At 44.2% G+C, this 18,862-nt stretch overlaps 1 protein-coding gene across 7 annotated transcripts in view; it reads left to right on the plus strand.

Moving 5' to 3' along the window:
• Positions 1–18,862, plus strand: part of SHROOM3 (shroom family member 3) — a 329,341-nt gene that overhangs the window by 202,175 nt on the left and 108,304 nt on the right. The window contains exons 1-2 of one of the 7 annotated variants that reach the window (XM_053588734.1): positions 659–822; positions 8,486–8,699. The exons of 4 other annotated variants lie outside the window; for them this stretch is intronic. The gene's annotated coding sequence lies outside the window, so the exon portion shown is untranslated. Of the gene's footprint in view, positions 1–658; positions 823–7,967; positions 8,700–18,862 lie in introns of those variants that run through there. 2 more of the 7 variants (XM_053588819.1, XM_053588654.1) reach the window with 2 other exon arrangements.

Genomic DNA, 18,862 nt, shown 5'->3' on the forward strand with positions numbered 1-18,862 from the left:
TTGCATGTCACAGGCTTCAGCCCAGCAAGTCAACAGACAGGTGTGTGATCTCAGGAGATTTGCCTCCCTGGTCTTCAGACCTCTGCCACCCTTCATTCACTATCTCCTGAGCGTCCTTCCCGAGATCCCGGCTTCACCTCGGACACGAGCAGCCAGGATCCAGGGAAGGCACACCAAACACTATTATTTATTGAATGCCCTCAATGCATTGGCCTCAAACCAAATGCAGAATTAGATTACTGTACCTGACCAGTTGGTTCACATTTTAAACAAATAAATAGGCAGGTGGAGGTGAACTAAATAGAAAGGAAGGTGGAAATACACTCCAGGGAGAGGCCCGTCCTGGGGAGAGGAAACCGGTTAGAGCCTATCGTTTTGAGAGCTTAAGTAGGGCAGGAGCTTAAAATATTTCAGGTCCAGCTCCATGTCTGTGATCAGCCAGAAGAAGGGAATATTTAATGGTTGGGGACTGGAAAGACCGAGCTGCACCTCATGGCCTTACTGCAGACTCATGCTCCTGTGATTAGTTCCATCTTTGGGCCACTATGGAGCCTTGTACATGCCTCTGACAAGCACATGGCCTGCCACGGCCAAGCAATTATTTGTTGACTTTGTGTCTTTTCTTATAGTCCGTGAGCTCACTGAGGGCAAGGACTTTGTCTTCTTTATCTCTGAATTCCTAAAGCTGTCAGCAAATGCTTGTTCAATCTACGGGCGACACCCCCTGCTCCCAAAGCTTTGTAACAGGGTAAGGGTGAGGACGGTGAGGTCTCAGGTGAGAGCAAGGGCCAGGATGTGAGCTGCTGGAGGAATTCACAACAGGTACCTGGATTGGAGTGGTCAGCCAGCTTTCTGACAAAGCCCACTGGGATTTTGAGAAGTGGGAGGTAGCCGGTGGTACAGGCTCCCAGATAGGAATGGTTCTTTGGCTCTTGGGGAGCAGCAAGCGGACCAGTGTGGCCAAAGCAGAGGGTTTGTGTTTTAAGTACCGAGTCCCATTTAAGAAAGGTAGGAGCAAGCTAACATGCGAAGGGACAGGTGAAGATACTCGGGATTGGAACTTCTGGCAAAGGGAAACCACGTAAGCCAACCTGTGGAGAGATAAAAGGAAAGCTCAGAAAAGCAGAATCTAGCTGCATGAGGTGCTGGGGACAAGAAGCCTGGGAGGGAATGAAAAGCAGCTGTCCAGGGAGATGTGATCAAATTCTGGTCTAGAGAGGGGGTGGTGGGAATGAATTTTAAGATTGTAGGTATTGGGCCCGGCTTGGTGGCTCACACCTGAAATCCTAGCACTCTGGGAGGCCAAGATGGATGGACTGCCTGAGTTCAGGAGTTCAAGACCAGCATGACAAGAGCAAGAACCTATCTCTCCTCAAAATAGCTGGGCATGTGGCAGGCACCTGTAGTCCCAGCTACTCGGGAGGTAAGAGGATTGCTTGAGTTTAGGAGTTTGAGGTTGCTGTGAACTCTGACATCACAGCACTCTACGCAGGGTGACAGAGTAAGACTCTGTCTCAAAAAAAAAAAAAGACAGGGCTCAGTACCTGTAACTCAGAGGCTGGGGCGCCAGCCACATACACTGGAGATGGCGGGTTCAAACCCAGCCCGGGGCCTGCCAAACAACAATAACTACTACAACCAAAAAATAGCCGGACATTGTGGTGGGCGCCTGTAGTCCCAGCTACTTGGGAGGCTGAGACAAGGGAATTGCTTAAGCCCCAGAGTTTGAGGTTGTTGTGAGCTGTGACGCCACAGCATTCTACTGAGGAGAGCGACATAGTGAGACTCTGTCACACACCCACACAAAAAGACAGATTACAGTGTATTGGTGGTGATGGTGCTGGTAGGAATTTGGGATAAATACATCATTTGTATCTAGAGAATTTTCTTTCCAAATGATTAAAATAATGATGGCTAAACTCATAACCGAGTATGCTCGTACATCACAGCTGCTCTTGCGTAGAGCAGCTCCATTTGCCCTCACACCAGCCCTTTCAAACACTATTATTAGCCCCACTCGGCAGGTAAATCAGCTGAGGCACAGAGAGACTCAGAGATTTGCCCAAGGTCAGACAGTTAGGATTCAAACCAGGATGAAAGGCTCCACAGGCGTGGTCTTAACCACAAATACTCACCTCCCCTGGTTCACGGGAACATTTATGGAATGATGAAAGAGACTCTAAAAGTGAGGTATGGTTTCATCATTTCCAAAGGAAACCAGAGAAGTATTTCCTGCTTCAGCTTATCTAACTTCATTATCAGCTGCCTACTGCAATTTAAGAGGATCAGTATACAGTAAAGAATATGGGGTTTTTTTTGCCTCTTAAACATTGATTTTTTTCTAATTTAAAAATTGATAATATTCATTTAAAAATAACATACAGAGAATGACTGTCCCACATAATCCTGATGAACCCCAAATCCTTCTCCGCTATTGGGTAGAAATTCCTCCAGCTTTTCTCTTTTATGGAGGCTGATGTGTTGTTATTATTTATGTTAATGGTAATCCTTTCCCCAAAGATGATCATACTGTTTTGTAGTGTGTTTTTTAATTTAATAAATAGGACATCTTTCTGTGTCAGGGCATGTACTTTTCTTAAGTTATATTTTATTTTTATTTGACATAATAGTTGTGTATTCAAGGGGTACAGCATGATGTTCTGATACATGTATGCGTTGGGTAACCACCAAATCAAGGTAGTGAGCAAGATGTACAGTTTTCTATTATTTCCTTTAACAGCTGTGCAGGGTTCACTTTCACCATTCCCCTCTCTAGATTCCCGTTCTTTTCCAATCCTCAGAACAACAGGTCTGAGCTGACCTACATTCATTCCTCAATGCCACGTTTGTTTCTTTTGTGTCTTGGACAGGACTCAAGGAGAAGCAAGTCCAAATGGGACTCAGTTTTCTGTTCTGTGAAAATAATAGAAGCTAGCATTTGTCTGGCACTTATTATGAGCAGCACCTGTCGCTGGCTCCATTTTACAGGTGAAGAAACTGAGGCCTAGAGAGGTTACTTACTTACTTGATCATGGTCATGCAGTTAGAAATTAGAAATTCAGAACCTGAACCCTGGTTCTTCGACTGCAAAGCCCATATATTCAGCACCACACTGTCTTTCTATCTCTTTTATAAGTCTTTTTCCTAAACAGATTAATAGGTAGTGGCTTCCAGAGCCGCATGCGGAGGTCACCTGTAGAGTGACAGTCAGAATGAGCCTCACCTCTTCTCTTTCTGGCATACTTCACAAATCGAGGAGCAGAAAGGGGGAGCTGTCTGGAGGAGAGCCTTCCTTTCTGTGCTTCTTTCTCCAGCCTCTCCCCACAGTTCACATTTAGCCTGGAATCTGACCTGCTGCCCCTCCTGGGATTCCAACCTCCTTCGTACCTCTGCTGCAGACGCAGACCATGAATGGAGAGTTGGCAAAGGTTGCTGGATGCTGTGGTCTTCTCTGCATCAAGTCTGGCAACGTGATGTCCACAGAGAGGCTGCAGGTATCCACCCAGCACTACTCACACGGAAGTTTCCAAAGAACCGACTTAAGTAGATGAGCACACATAAACAATCCCGGTAGAGATCCTTAAAAGGACTTTGGGTTTTGTTTTGTTTTGTTTTCTAAGTGAACTAGACTGGTTTAACATATAGCTTTCTTTTAATGGAATAAACTCTCCGTAGCTGTGTGCTAGGAAAGCCTATAAAAAGACAAACAAGATAAATCTCACAGCCCTAGATCCCTAAACCTGTTGATATTTGAATTATTGGTTGTAGAAAATTTTGCTGCATCAGATTATTTCTCCCTAAATGAGTTTGTTTTTTTTTTCTCTAAATACTCTCACTACTTTTGATACCAACTGTGTGGGCTTCATCTGTACCAAGCAATTCCCCAGTGTTCCAGTTACTAAATGATGTCCTGCAGTTCGATTCAATGGACACAATATACTTGGAGTTAACAGTAGATTTCACGAGTTAAGGATTCAGTCCCACAAGTCTGCCCCTGGTACAGATACCACTTGTGAGCCTCTGGAACTTGGCGTTCCCCAACCTAGCTCAGTAATTTGCTGGGAAACACTTTACTGGTCTTTGCTGGTTTCTGATAAAGGCTGTGACCGAGGAATAGCCAATCAGAAGAGGTGCACAGGCAAGGTATGGAAGTGGGGGAGTTGCTTGCCTTCTCTGGGTACAACACCTCCCATACCTCCTTGTGTTTATCTACCCAGAAGCTCTCTGACCCCATCATTTGGGGCTTTTATGAAGGTCCCATCACATCAGCAAGATTGATTCAATCATTATCTGTTGGTGACTGAAGTCCATCTCCAGCCCCTCGCCCCTCCCCAGATGTGTGGGTGGGGCTAAAGTTCCAGGGCTCCAATCACACAGTTGGTTCTTCTTGTAACCAGTCCCCTTCCTCCAAGAGACACCTCATTAGCATAATCTCAGGAAGATTGACACTTTTTCCTTCATCTCTGTCACTCAGGAAATTCTGAAAGTTTCAGAAACTCTGTGCCAGAATCTGGGGACGAACACCAACTATGTATAATTTTAGTAATATCACCACACAGACTGAACCTCCTCGATCTGAAACCTGCAGCACTTCGATGTTGTAAACTTTTTAAGTACCACCATGACTGCCATAAATGGAAAATTCCAAATGGGAGCACTTAACACAAACTTTTAAGAGTACTAAAAACAGGGGGCGGCGCCTGTGGCTCGGCTGGTAAGGCGCCAGCCCCATACACCCAGGTTGCCTGTTCTAACCCGGCCCCGGCCAAACTGCAACAAAAAAAATCGCAGGGTGTTGTGGTGGCACCTGTGGTCCCAGCTACTTGGGAGGCTGAGGCAAGAGAATCACATAAGCCCAAAAGCTGGAGGTTGCTGTGAGCTGTGATGCTACAGCACTCTACCGAGGGCAACAAAGTGAGACTCTGTCTCTAAAAAAAAAAAAAAAAAAGAGTACTAAAAACAGGTAGTATTGCATACATCACCTTCAACTATGCATATAAGACACATATGAAAAAATGAATTTCAAGTTTAGATTTGGGTCTCATCCCCAAGATACCTTATTACATATATGCAGATATTTTACGATCTGAAAACATCTGGAATCTAAAATACTTCTGCTCCCAGGCATTTCAGATAATGGGAACTCAACCTGTATCACCTTCCCTGAATAGACATGTTTGTAGAACTTGAGGGTTAGAAGGGAACTGAAGATTTATGAAGTTAGGTTTCTTGTCTGATACATTTGCAACAGTCCCCCAAAGTGGTCAACTAGCTTCCATATCAATGCCATCAGGGAAAGTGCACCTACTAAGTACAAAAGTGGACTATTTCAAATTTCCAGAGCATTTTGAATTACAACAGTGTTCTTATATTAACTCTGCATCTGCTTTCCTAAAACTGGATCTACCCTTTTGAGAATAGTTATAATTTCCTTGCCAAATCTTCCCTTTTCTGGTTAAAGTCTTTAATTCTTTTACTATTATTCCTGTGCTCTGGATTGTTAAGGCTCCTCTTTCTTGATTGTGTTCTAAATTGTCCATGTTGGCCAGGCGTGGTGGCTCACTCCTATAATCCCAGCACTCTGGAAGGCTGAGGCAGGTGGAGCGCCTGAGCTCACAGGTTCAAGACCAGCCTGAGCCAGAGCAAAACCCGGTCTCTAAAAAATAGCTGGGCATTGTGGTGGGTGCCTGTAGTCCCAGCTACTCAGGAAGCTGGGGCAAGAGAATTGCTTGAGCCCAAGAGTTTGAGGTTGCTGTCAGCTGTGAAGGCATGGCACTCTACTGAGGGCGACAAAGTGAAATATTTCTCAGGGTGAAACTATGTCTCAAAAAAAAAAAAAATTGTCCATGTTGTTCTCTGACTGTGACATCTTACAGAGAACACAGTGCTTAGGGAAGACTAGATAAGGACAATCACTTACCTTGTTGTTGGGGATCTACTTCTATAAGGTATGTTAAATTCAGGATGTCATCCAATTCTTCAAAAGGAAGGGAGACCAAAGAACTTTATTCTGGAAAGTTTATAAAGAAATAAACTGGTCAGTTTATTTTTTCTTCAAACAATGATACAGGAAAAAAGGAAACTATGGACCCAGATATTTCATTTGATAGGTTTTTAATTTGTTTTATTGGGAGGTTTTTGTTTGTTTTTTGAGGCAGGTCTCACTCTGTCCCTTGTGCTGGAGTGCAGTAGGGTCTTCATAGCTCACTGCAACCTCAAACCTCTGGGCTGAAGGACTACAGGTGCACACCACCATGCCTGGCTAGTTTCCTTAATTTTTTGTTTTTTTGTTGAGGTATGGCCTTACCCAGGCTGGTCTCAAACTCCTGGCCTCAGGTGATCCTTCCACTTTGACTTATACTGCCAGGATTACAGACGTGAGCTACTACACCAGCCTCGTTTGGTGTGTTGTAGCATCTTTCTTATGGACCATTTTTTGGTAATAATATGTATCTATGGCCCCATCTGTAAGATAGGAATTATGTAAAAATAACAACTCTTAATTTTTTATAAGTACCTAAGTACTCCATGCAGTACCAAATTTGGGGGCTTCCCAAACATAAGAGGTGGACTATCGTAGAGAATCCCTTTATGCCAGGGATTCTTGGAAATGGATGACAAGGCCAGTGAAGACCGGAGGATTTTTATAGCAGCCCCTCCCACACTGTACTGCTGCCCGCCTGGAGCTGCGTTTCCTGGAGTTTGTTCAGACCCCCTTAAAACAGCTCACCAGTTCTCTCCTCCAGCACAAGAGGTCCCGCTGCAGATCCAGCTTAGGTTTTATGACACTAGAAAGTAAAATAATGGGGTAGGTTTGTCTCAGAAACCTTTCTTCAGTTAGAAATTGTAACCAGGTACCTGTAATATTTGATTTTACCCTAGACTTCTCTGGAAAAATTACTTCCAGAATATACATGGTAACATGAGGTGGTGGATACAGGAAGGTGGAAAACATGTTAGATGACCTCGTATCATTTTTGAAAAAGCATATAATTAGGGGGTCTGTGTAGGAAAGTGTCACAGAAAATTATTACATATTAAGAAGCCAGGCATGTCAAGGAGCGGGTGAGGTGGCTCATGCTATAATCCTAGCAATCTTGGGAGGCGGAGGTGGATGGATTTTCTGAGCTCAAGAGTTTGAGCAAAGAGCGAAACCCTGGTCTCTACTAAAAGTAGAAAAACTAGCAGGGCATGATGGTGGGTGCCTGTAATCCCAGCTACCCTGGAGGCTGAGGGAAGGGGATGGGTTGAGCCCAAAAGTTTGAGGTTGCTGTGAGCTATGATGCCACAGCACTCTACCCAGGGTGACAAAATAAGACTCTATCTAAAAAAAAAAAAAAAAACACAGTCAAAATTAACTATGCCCCTCAGCCGCGGACTGACAAAGTTTTTAAGACAAGTGAGTTTTAAATAAAGGCTAACTGATTATGGCAGGGAATGTGTAGAGAAGAGGGTGTGTATGTAATCGTATAGTAATTATGTTGAAAACGTAATCTCATGCCACCAGCTAGCTGCTTAGTCATCTTTCTGATGGATGAATCCACTCCCATCAACCATCCACTTCTGATCTCAAAGACCCAATATTGGCTTTGTAAAATGTGTGATATAGTTTCTTCTTAGAAGTGCGATCTTTTCCTAGCCAATTAAAAAGTGCTGCTTTGAGGATGTTGGAACTCATGCTCAAAGGGATGAAAGGAAATTGAAACTTCTATTAAAAGGAGCTAATGATGCCTGGAGCAGTTAGGATTAAAATGGAGCAAAGTAACACTCTGGGAGGCTGAGGTGGGTAGCTGTCATGAGTTCAAGACCAGCCAGAGCCAGGGTTAGACCTCTTCTCTAAAAATAGCTGGACATTGTGGCAGGCACCTGTAGTCCCAGCTACTTCGTAGGCTGAGGCAAGAGAATCACTTGAGCCTAAGAGTTTGAGGTTGCTGTGAGCTGTGGCACCACGTCACTCTACAAAGGATGACAAAGTGAGACTCTGTCTAAAAAAAAAAAAAGAAAGACAATAGAATGAAGTCAGTTTTAAAAAGATTCCTCAAATCAAAGAGCTATTTCTCTCATCAGCTACCAGGAGAAAGCAAAAGGAATTTTAATGAAAAGTGGGGCAGTGGAATCCGTGTTTTGTCTAGATCCTGGGGCTTCCATTTAAACCAGTGGGAAGTTTTGAGCAAAATCATTTGAACTTTTTGGGAGACATGTGCTATATAAATTTGACATGTATCCTGGAAGGTTTTTCTCCCAAATTAAAGAAATAATCCAGAAACACATCAAAAGAATAAAAGTAATATAGATGGGACTGCTTTGCAATTGATTCCCCATCTGACACAAAATAATTCCTGGGTTAAAATCTAGCATGTAGGTGAACAGAAACACACACAATTGTCAGGTGGTTGCTGTGGCAGTAGTGTTATGTAAACCTGGGGTAGTCGTCCATTGCTTAACACAGCTTATTATAACCATCTGTGTTAATCTGCTTGGGCAGCCATAACAGAATACCACAGACCACGTGGCTTAAACAACAGACATGTATTTTCTCACCGTTCTGGAGGCTGTGAAGTCCGAGATCCAGGTCCCCACACGTTGGTTTCTGGTGAGGGCCTTCTTCCTGGCTGCCTTCTCCCTGTGTCCTCACGTGGCTGTTCCAGGATGGATGCCGTTGGGGAGAGCTGGAAGTGAGTTCTCTAGCGTCCCTTTCTGTAAGTACACTAGTCCTATCTGATCAGGACCTCACTTCTAAGACCTCATTTAACTTTAATTAACTCCCATCTCCACATACAGCCATAACGGGGATTAAGGCTTAAACACTCATCATGCATTTTAGAGGGACACCAATACTTAGTTCATACCACCGTCCAACAGGAAGGAAGACGTCATGGGACTCTGGGGCTTGACAAGGGGTGAGGCTTCCTGCCACACGTGCACAGCAATGGCTAATGCCTTTGCCAGTTAGTTGGGTTGGTACATTTGTATTTGTTTAAATTATAATGAATTAATTGTCCAAGTCAAAGAGCATAATCAGCAGAAGCCTCTTCATTACAAATTTGCTTGAACACCCTCAGACCGTGTTGGATGACCTCGTAGCCAGTGGAGAAATTCTCTACCATACGCCATCACCCTGCACATTGGTCATCTCTTCAGCAAATCAGAGCATTGGCCAAGGAAGCTTCCCAGCACCCAGCTTCACTGCCCCTGAACTTCAACCTGGCTGTTGTTTTAATGGTGGCCAAAACCATTATTTTAGAATTGAAAAAATTTTCTAGACAGCAGGTCATTTCTGTTCATGCTGGGACTCAAAGCTATCTTAAGGAGCTTAGGATGCCTCGTTTCAGCTTGGAAATCCTTGGATGAATTAAGTACTGAGTTGAATTACGGGGAAAGGACAATCACACTGCGTGGTGCACAGCCACGTCTGTCCTTGTGTGTTCAGCAGAGCAAACCCGCAGCACTGGCCGTCAGCTGGGCGTGTGGTGGTGTGAGCTGGATGTAGAGAAAGGCAAGCTGCTGGGACAAGAAGGATGGCTCTTCTCAAAAGTAGAAGACATCTGGGTTGATAAGAAGGCAGCTGAGGGAGGAGCTAAAGATAACCAGGAGAAACTGATCGTAAACTTGCCTCAAGGTTCAGACGGGGTCAGGCAGCTGAGTTATAGGCAGGGGTCACCGTGGTGGCTTTGCAGCTGTGTCCTGATTCTGATACCTCCGGGCAGCTCCCTCCCCAGCACTGGCCTCTGGACACTGGGAGGGTAGACGCACAGATCTGGGCTGACTTGCCCATAGCAGCCCATCTTACAAGTTACACATAGTTGGTGAGACTGTGAGTTCTCTGAGAAATAGGTCAGCCCTATGTCACAGCCTCCTGCCTTCACTGTGCTTATCAAATGGCCAGTAAAACTCACCTCAGAGTTAAAAGTTTTAATATTTACATTTCTCTATAATCCCAGGAGTTCAGATCTTCCTGGAGAAGGTGTTCTAGATTATGAAGTAAGAGATACATCTGAGTGTCTCTCTCCCTCTCTCTCTATGTATATATATGTATATATTTTAACCAGACAACATAGCTGGTGAGCTACTAAGTTTGCCCACGTGGTTCAGGCCTCTGATGACTGTTCAGGGGTGCAGGCCAGGAGCACATGTACCGTGTGTGTGTTGAGGGGAGGGTGTGGGAGGAGAGCCTCGCACCTCACACTCCCTTGACCCTGAGTAGGATGCTTTGCTGTATTTGAAGTATGACTTTAAAATAGAACTGAACTCCCTTAGGTCTGATGATGTAAAACGAGTTAAAGTTATACAGAATTGCTTAATAAACTTGAACCAGTATACCACACAATTTTGCTATTTCTATCAAGTATGATGGTCATTTCGGCCACTAGTAGCACTAAGCTGCCCAGATTAGGACCCCTACTTTGAGGTCTCCCACGCACCAGACCCTGTCTGCACTAGGATTTCTCTCCCTCAACACTGTTAACATTTTGGGCTGGCTATTTCCTCCTCGTAGGGGGCTGTCTGGACTTTGAAGGATGTTTAGGAGAATCCCTGGCCTCTCCCCATCAGATAGGAGAAGGGCTCCCCCAGTTATGGCACCCCAAGTATTTCCAGAAGGTGCAGAATGTCCCCAGGGAGCAAAACTGCCCCTGGCTAAGAACCACTATTCTAGACACAGGAGCCGTTGGAGACTGTGGAGTAGGAACAACTAGAGAGTCGCGTGCATTTCTTTACCCATTTATGGAGCCTTTGCTGTGTGCCATGAACTTGCTGGGTAATGGGAACATAGGGATGAGTAAGACATGATTTTTGCCTTAAGGAGAAGAGTAATGGAGGAAAACTCATAAAAAGATAAACTACCAACCAATATGGGAAATACAACAAAATAGGCGTGTAGAGGATGTGGGAGTGGGGCAGAGAGCCCCTGCCCCAGCGTGGCAGTAGAAGCTGGAGGTGTTGGGAACGCCTTTCCTGACTTGCCAAGTCTGAGCTGAGTCTTAAAAGGTAAGTAGGTACAGGAGGCGAGAACACTGAACCAGAGGCATCATAAGATCAGACATAGGTGGAAAAAAGCCCACAGCGTGCTGAGTCTTGGGAAGAAAATACTAAAAGTCTGGAGAGGTAGGTAGGCTGACTGTGTTTGCCATTCTCAGAGTGTGCACTTTATTCTAGGAGGTGGGGAGCCGTCGGAGGGTTTCCAGTGGAAGAGCAACGTGTTTTTGTATAAGCCGATACTTTAGTTGGTTTGCAGAGAACAGAGGTAAGGGACACCAGAGAGAGAAAGCAGGGAAACCACTTAGGAGGCCAGGGGACAATGAGGGCCAGAACTAGGGCACTGGAAAGAGGGGAGGAAAAGAGAGATTTGAGAACTATTATAGAGATAGAGCAGCATGACCCAGCGACTCTTTTGATATAATCAATGAGGAAGAGGAAATTGTCATGAGGTGCCACCCTCACTGTCTAGCATAAGGAAAATACCTAGTGAGGGTTGTATGATATTATCACGTTAAATTCTTATTCTCCCTGTTTTGCAAATGAGAAAATTTAAGCTCTGAGGAGAAAGTCAGTTGACCCCAAATCTCACAGCTAGTGAGTAGAGAAGCCGGGATTTGAGATCTATATTCCCACTCGTCATCCTATGTGGCTTTGGCTAAGTGTGGATTAAACTGACAAAAATGCATCATTTAGAAAGAAGTAGACTGAGTTACTGTTGGCTTTTGTGCTGGGTAGGTGCTCAGTATGTATTGAAGGGAAGAATGATTTTCATGAAAATTATACCAATATATTTACATATCATTTTCATGTATTTCCAATTGAAATGCACAAGGGGAAAAAATAAATAGCTTACTAAGTATTACATGCAAATATCACTCACCCAAGCTTCAGTTTTAGTCTCTTTTCAGCTTCCTGCAGCTACAAGTGATGTCTTGAGACCCCATAGTCCACTGTTGTGCTGGTTTGTTTAATCGCTCACCACGTCTCTGTAGACAGCACCCAAAACTGAAGTATAGCCAGTATGTGTTATTCTTTAGCAACACATTAAATTGTGGGTCAGTAACACAGGACCTTCACTTCTATTGTCATTTCTATCCAGAAATATTAAATGTGACCACAAACAAGAATGACTTTTGGGCAGGAAAAAGGGGAAGAAACTCAAAGCGGGAACTTACAGATGTTGCTAAGATAAACACAAAGAAATTCCTGTGTTACTTCTCCCTAGGATTGCTCTCTTAACCTTTCCTTCTCCACATCCAGACTTCAAAGCTCCTGAAGAAAACAAGATACAGAAGTGCAGGATTAGTTGCCCAATTTACTTATATTTTAAGAAAGTGTCCAAAAAGGCCAGTTAAGCCTGTCTGACAGCAGTGACAGGCCTCTTCGTCAGAAAATTCAAGAATGATTATAGCCTGTGACCTGTGACAGCTCTACAGGCCTGAAAGAACTGCCAGGGAACACGGCTGGTATTTGTCTACAGATCACCTTCCTTCTCCCTGCTGGGAGGGTAGTTCTGGACCTGCATGGGGGAAGGGTCACAGGCTCCAGTTACCGTAGCTCTCTCTGCTACCTGTGTACATGAGGGTTTGTCCCAGACCCAAAAATGGAGAGACAGTCCCAATCATGTGAGACCCATATAGGCCCCTCTGCAGGAAGCCAGTTCTTACCCTGTGGAATTGGGGACTCCTCTGTCTGGTGTCAGAGCCATGGGCAGACTGGGTGGGCTAGAGAGCCGTCCGGGAGTTCTTCATCCCCCTTCCTGCTGCTCGTGCCTGGGTTCCCACTACAAGTGACGTACACAGCCATTTGTAGCACTCACAACATCCAAAGCTGTGTGCTTTAACTTGACCTCAACCACCTGCTCATAGAATTATCTCCAGTGCAGTTGTGGTAGCACAGCCCTGCGCTATTCCCAAGGCAGGCCTCGATTCCCCAGGCCAACCAGAGTTTTGTAGAACGATTCTCCTTAGAAACTATTTCTGGCTGGTAGGTTATCAATAATACAGTTCACATTCCATCTAATTTAAGAGAAACAGATTTTTTTTTTCTTTAAAAAGTCTGCTCTAAAATTACAGGTAACCACTTAGTATTTCTCCCCTTCTTGCCTAGGCACTAGCTAGTCCTCCCAGTTAAACACCCTTAAACCATATTCTCTATTGAACCTTTAGATCTCAATTTTGAGATTACTTCTCTAGCCCAGTGTTTTCAACTTTTTTTTTATCTCATGGCACACTTGAACCTATAGTTAAACTTCTGTAGCACACTTAAATTATGTTAATCAAAAAAAGAGCAGAAGAATATACTTACTGTGCTTTAAACTTATTTTGAAAATAATTTAATTAATGATTTTTAAAATTTTTCATGATACTCCTAAAATCCTCTCCCTGCACAGCGGTTGAAAATCACTGCTCCAGGCTCTTTCTGACCTCACCCTGAGGTGCACAGCATCTGGCTAAAGCCCTCTGACCTTACTGCAATGGAACTGTCTTTAGAGTTTCACTAGCGGCAGAGGTGACTTGTGGTCACTGTGGTGTCTCCAATGAGGGATACAGTGTGGGCTGTCAGGAAACAGTGGGAAGTGCAAGGCATTGTAGGCTCCAGGCGTGAATTTGCACCTGTGTGGGAACCATTTTCAGAACCTGTGTGCTGAACCTCATTTTCCCTGTATGAAAAATAAAAATGGTAATGCTCACTTAAAAGAGTCGGGAAAAGTCTAATATAAAGGCCTTGTGCGGTGGCTCACGCCTGTAATCCCAGCACTCTGGGAGGTTGAGGCAGGTGGAGTGAGTGAACTCAGGAGTTGGTGACCAGCTGAGCAAGGGCCAGACCCTGTCTCTAAAAATAGCCGGGCATTGTGGTGGGCACCTGTAGGCCCAGCTACTCGGGAGGCTGAAGCAAGAGAATCGCTTGAGCCCAAGAGTTTGAGGTTGCTGTGGGCTGTGATGCTACAACACTCTACCGAGGGTGAGACTCTGCCTCTAATATAGTTCCTGGTACCTAGTAGGTGCTGAATAAATGTATTTATTCCTTTGATTACTGCACTAGGCTGAGCATTAGCAGTTCTTTTCAAAGCATTTATGCAGGGCCATTGATAGGAGGAGAGGTCTCACTCTATGTTTTAGCTTATGTCTTTTTAAAAAATAATTTTGGACATTGTCTGTGAGAGACAGAGTGGAAGAAACACAATGGTTGAAGTCAAAGGACCTGGTTGACTCATCTTGTGACCTTTCCTCCCAATAAGTAACATATATATTCACTTGTAGCTTTTCGTGAAGTTCAAAGCTATTTGCTTTAGCCTGTCCCTGAATATGCCTGCTTACTACTGAGAGGTCCAAGACCCCAAATAAAAGTTTATTCTGAAACATGAAACTAAAGGAGACGGAGTCCAGGCTCTGTGTGGGCACCACTGACCTTTATTTCCACCCGGGTGTGGGTGAGCTGAGCTTGAGAAGGAAGCCAGCATGTGGGTTCAGGTGGATGGGGAGTTAAGGAGTTGGAAGGGTAGAAGTTGGCACAGTTCCTTTTTCTTTCTTTTCTTTTTTTTTTTTTTTTTTGAGACAGAGTCTCACTTTGTCACCCCTGGGGGATAGTGCTGTGGCATCATAGTTCACAGCAACCTCTGACTCTTGGGCTCAAGCCATTCTCTTGCCTTAGGCTCCTGAGTAGCTGAGACTACAGGCTTAGGTCACAACACCCAACTATTTTTTTTTTTTTTTTGAGACAGAGTCTCACTATATCGCCCTGGGTAGAGTGCTGTGGCATCACAGCTCACAGCAACCTCAAATTCTTGGACTTAAGTAATTCTATTGCCTCAGCCTCCCAAGTTGCTGGGACTATAGGCACTCACCACAATGCCCAGCTATTTTGTTGTTGTTGTTGTTGCACTTGTCATTGTTGTTTAGCAGGCCCGGGCTGGGTTTGAACCCGCCAGCCTGGGTGTATATGGCTTCCCTACATACTGAGCTATGAGTGCCGCCCTACACCCAGCTATTTTTTAGAGACAGAGTCTGGCTCTAGCTCAGGCTGGTCTCAAACTGGTGTGCTCAGGTGATCCGCCCACCTAAGCCTGGATTACAAGTGTGAGCCCCTGTGCCCAGCACATTCCCTTTTTCCTGGATAGGGTAGTTCATGCATTTATTTCTTCCTGGGTGGGTCAGTTCTATTTGGGCAGGTCCCTGCATTTGAGTCTTATCAATTACTAGCTCTAAAAATGTTCAATAGAATATCAATTGCTCATTTAGAATCATTTTCTTTGGGTTCAAAGTGTGCTGTGCTCTCTTAAAGTAACCAAAAAGTAGGGGTGCTGCCACCCAGGGTCCCCTCGAAGTTGAGGTTCTGCTTCTGTGGTGCAACAGTGACATCCATTGGCCTGCTGTGCTAATTCTAGAAGAAACCTGTTTCTCAGCTCTGTGACTGTTGGGTTTCCTCATACAGAGATATGAAAAAAACAGTCTCCAGCCCCAACAAGAAAGGCAACCTCGCAGTCAGCCCCTGGTCCCCTGTGATTGGGCTGTTTCCGGACCCTTCCCAAAGATACATGTTCTAAGATCAGTGCCACCCGAGTCTTCCCTTCTGGTCCTGTGGAGACAATCCTGGATTTGGTCCCTGTGCAGATCAGGAGGCTGACTGGGCTGCAGGGAAACCATTGACTTGGGATCCAGGTGCGGAAAGTCACTTTGCCTCCAAACTTTCTCCACACTGATAAAGTGAAGGGGATAGCAATACCTGCTATTCAGTTACCAAAGGGCTTCTCTGCACATTTTATAATAAATTCCTGTAATCACATAATAAACGTTGTGATAGGAGAGCACAGAGCAGATCTGCCTGGTAACCACCAGACTGTGAGGGTGGGAAGCCGAGCCCCAGATTGTGAGTTTCAACCTCAAGCCTTGATGACGTGTTCACTACCCTCGTTGGAATTGACAAAGTCATTACAGACACCCCAGCTTCATTTCTGGAAGATCCCTGGGGAGAGATTCTGAAGATAGAAGATCAAAGGGAAGGTCATGTGACTAGAGGTGGGCCTGAGCAGTGAGTGAGCATCTTCAGGTGGAAAAGATACACAGTGCTGGCTTCCGTCTCCATGGAGAACAATAGGAGTGGCAAGACGAGAAGAATTTCATTTCAACTACTATGCGCCAGGTCCTCGCCAAGCATTGAGAATGGACGATAAACAGGACAACTTGCTCCAGACCTTCCAAGACCTCCTTGTCGAGGGAGGGATACGGATCAGGGATGGTGTGGTGTAGACTCATTGTGTGTTATGGCTGGCAGGCCTAACAGCAAGCATGCCTGCGTGGTGCTGTGTGGACACCCCTGCAACCCCCCAACCCCATGAGTGTGTGGGGGTGTGTGTGCGCATGCATACACGCACACGCATCCCGTAGGCTACAAGTAATATAGGCATCTTTCGAAGGAAAAACAAGGTAATAGTCTCAGTTCAACTCAAAACCAAAATATCAAACATTTCTCTGTATCAAAACCAAACAGAAGGCAAGGCTGACACGTTAGACATAAAATACAGAAACAAAACTGGGGCTGTAATTTCGCTCTGCATCATTTCATAGTAAATCTTTTTTTGGAAATAATTAGAGAATTTGTAAATCATTTGCAGATAATAATCCACCCTGACTAATTTGTGGATAGTGATCTAAATCCATCACTGACTTACCGGTAAAGCTTTTTGAATCATTATTATGATTAGACAAACCAAAAAAATAAATAAATAAATACCCTAATCTAAAAAAAGGATCATGCCAGGCACGGTGGCTCACGCCTGTAATCCCAGCGCTCCGGGAGGCTGAGTCAGGTGGATTGCTTGAGCTCAGGAGTTCAAGACCAGCCTGAACAAGATTGAAACCCCATTTCTACTAAAAATAGAAAACTTAGCTGAGTGTCATGGCAGTCACTTGTAGTCCCAGCTACTCAGGAAGCCGAGGCAGGAGAATGCCTGAACGCAGGGTAGATGTATGCTTTACTTTATAAGAAACGTTCATACTATTTTCCAGAAAATACAGTCCAGTTCCAGTTGGTCCACAACCTTTGCAACCTTTGTTATTGGCAGTTGTATTAGTTTCCTATTGCAAATAGAAATGTGTACAAGTATTGCTTTGTTACAAATTACCACAAATGTGGCATCTTTTATTTTTTTTTTTTCTGAGACAGTCTCACTCTGTCACCCTGGTAGAGCTCCAACAATCCACCTGCTGTGGCCTCCCCAGTGGTGGGATTACAGGTGTGAGCCACTGCTCCCGGTACAAATGTAGCATCTTAAAGCAGCACAGATACCAGCTCACAATCCTCTACGTCAGAAGTCGTGCACAGCTCAGGGTCTCCAGACTGGATCTAGGCATAGACTGAACGGGGCTCTTATCTGAAGGCTCTGGGGAGATCCACTTCTAAGCTCAATCAGGTTGTTGCTTGAATTCAGTTTCTTTTGTTTGCAAGATGTAGTCCCATTTCCTGCTGACTGTCACACTGGGTGACTCTCTGCTCCTAGAGGAGCCTGCACTTCTCACATGGATCCCTCCCCTGATTTTCAGGCCTACATGATGCTTTGAATCCACCTCATGCTTTGAATCCCTCTGCCTGTCTTTCCTGCTGTCGGCCAGAATATAAAAACTGTTCCCTTTAAAACAGCTCACCTAGTTGGGTCAGACCTACCTGGATAATCTCTGTATCTTAAGATCCATTGACTTGGGACTTTAATTGCATCTGTAATTTCCCTTTATGATAGTACCTAAATTAATGTTTATTCATGTAACCAGGGGACAGCAATCATGGGTCAGGCTATCTTTAGAATTCTGCCTTCCACAGCAGTCCATGGTGAAGCCTTAAAGCCAGTGTCACTTTTCATTATCTGCTTTCAAAGCTTAAGAATCTATATATACATATATATATACACGCACACACACACACATATAGGCATATATATCCATGTCTATATATATGTGTGTGTATATATATGTATATATGGATTCTTAAGCTTTGAAAGCAGATAATAAATATGTATGTGTGTATATGTATGTGTATATGTGTGTGTGTATACCTATGTGTGTGTGTGTATATATATATATTTATACACACACACATATATTTTCCTCCTAAAAAAACATGTCTACTGTGGTCTCAATAATTATTCCAGGTCTGGGCGGCGCCTGTGGCTCAAGGAGTAGGGCGCCGGTCCCATATGCCGGAGGTGGCAGGTTCAAACCTAGCCTCGGCCAAAAAAAAAAAAAAAAAACCCAAAAAAAATAATAAGAAGAATAATTATTCCAGGTCATTTATGTTCTATGCATCTGTATAATTCATCACATTTGAAAACATCCAAGTTCTTCATCTGTGTTGACTTTGATAGCTCCATTGAACATGATCAGGTTAGCCAATTAGCAATGTTGAGACTAAAAAACTTACACACAGGTTAAGGTGGTTTAATCACCTTGATTTTTGTCATTTCTTTGTTGACAACTAATATTTTAATTTGGTAACTAGAATAATAGAATTTAAGGTCAGAAATCCCCAAGATCTTTATAAGTGATATCAAAGAAATTAATCCACAGAGTTGGTTAAAAGTCATAGATGAGTTTGGGGCCATGTCTCTAGATTCCTGAGGTAGCATGCTAACTATGCTTTAATGACCACTTGCTTCTAAAGAAGTGTCTGATCTTGCAAGAGGAGTTTAAGTGTCTGATCTTGCAAGAGGAGTTTGACATGTGTTAATTTAAATCATCATATCAATCTCTGGCAATCTAGAAAACACATATTAAAAATCATGCATAATCTGGGAGTGGTGCTCACGCCTGTAATCCTAGCACTGTGGGACGCCGAGGCAAATGGATTGCTTGAGCTCACAAGTTCTGGACCAGCCTGAGACCCTGTCTCTAAA

The sequence above is a fragment of the Nycticebus coucang genome, chromosome 1, assembly GCF_027406575.1.
Source record: "Nycticebus coucang isolate mNycCou1 chromosome 1, mNycCou1.pri, whole genome shotgun sequence".
NCBI lineage: Eukaryota > Metazoa > Chordata > Mammalia > Primates > Lorisidae > Nycticebus > Nycticebus coucang.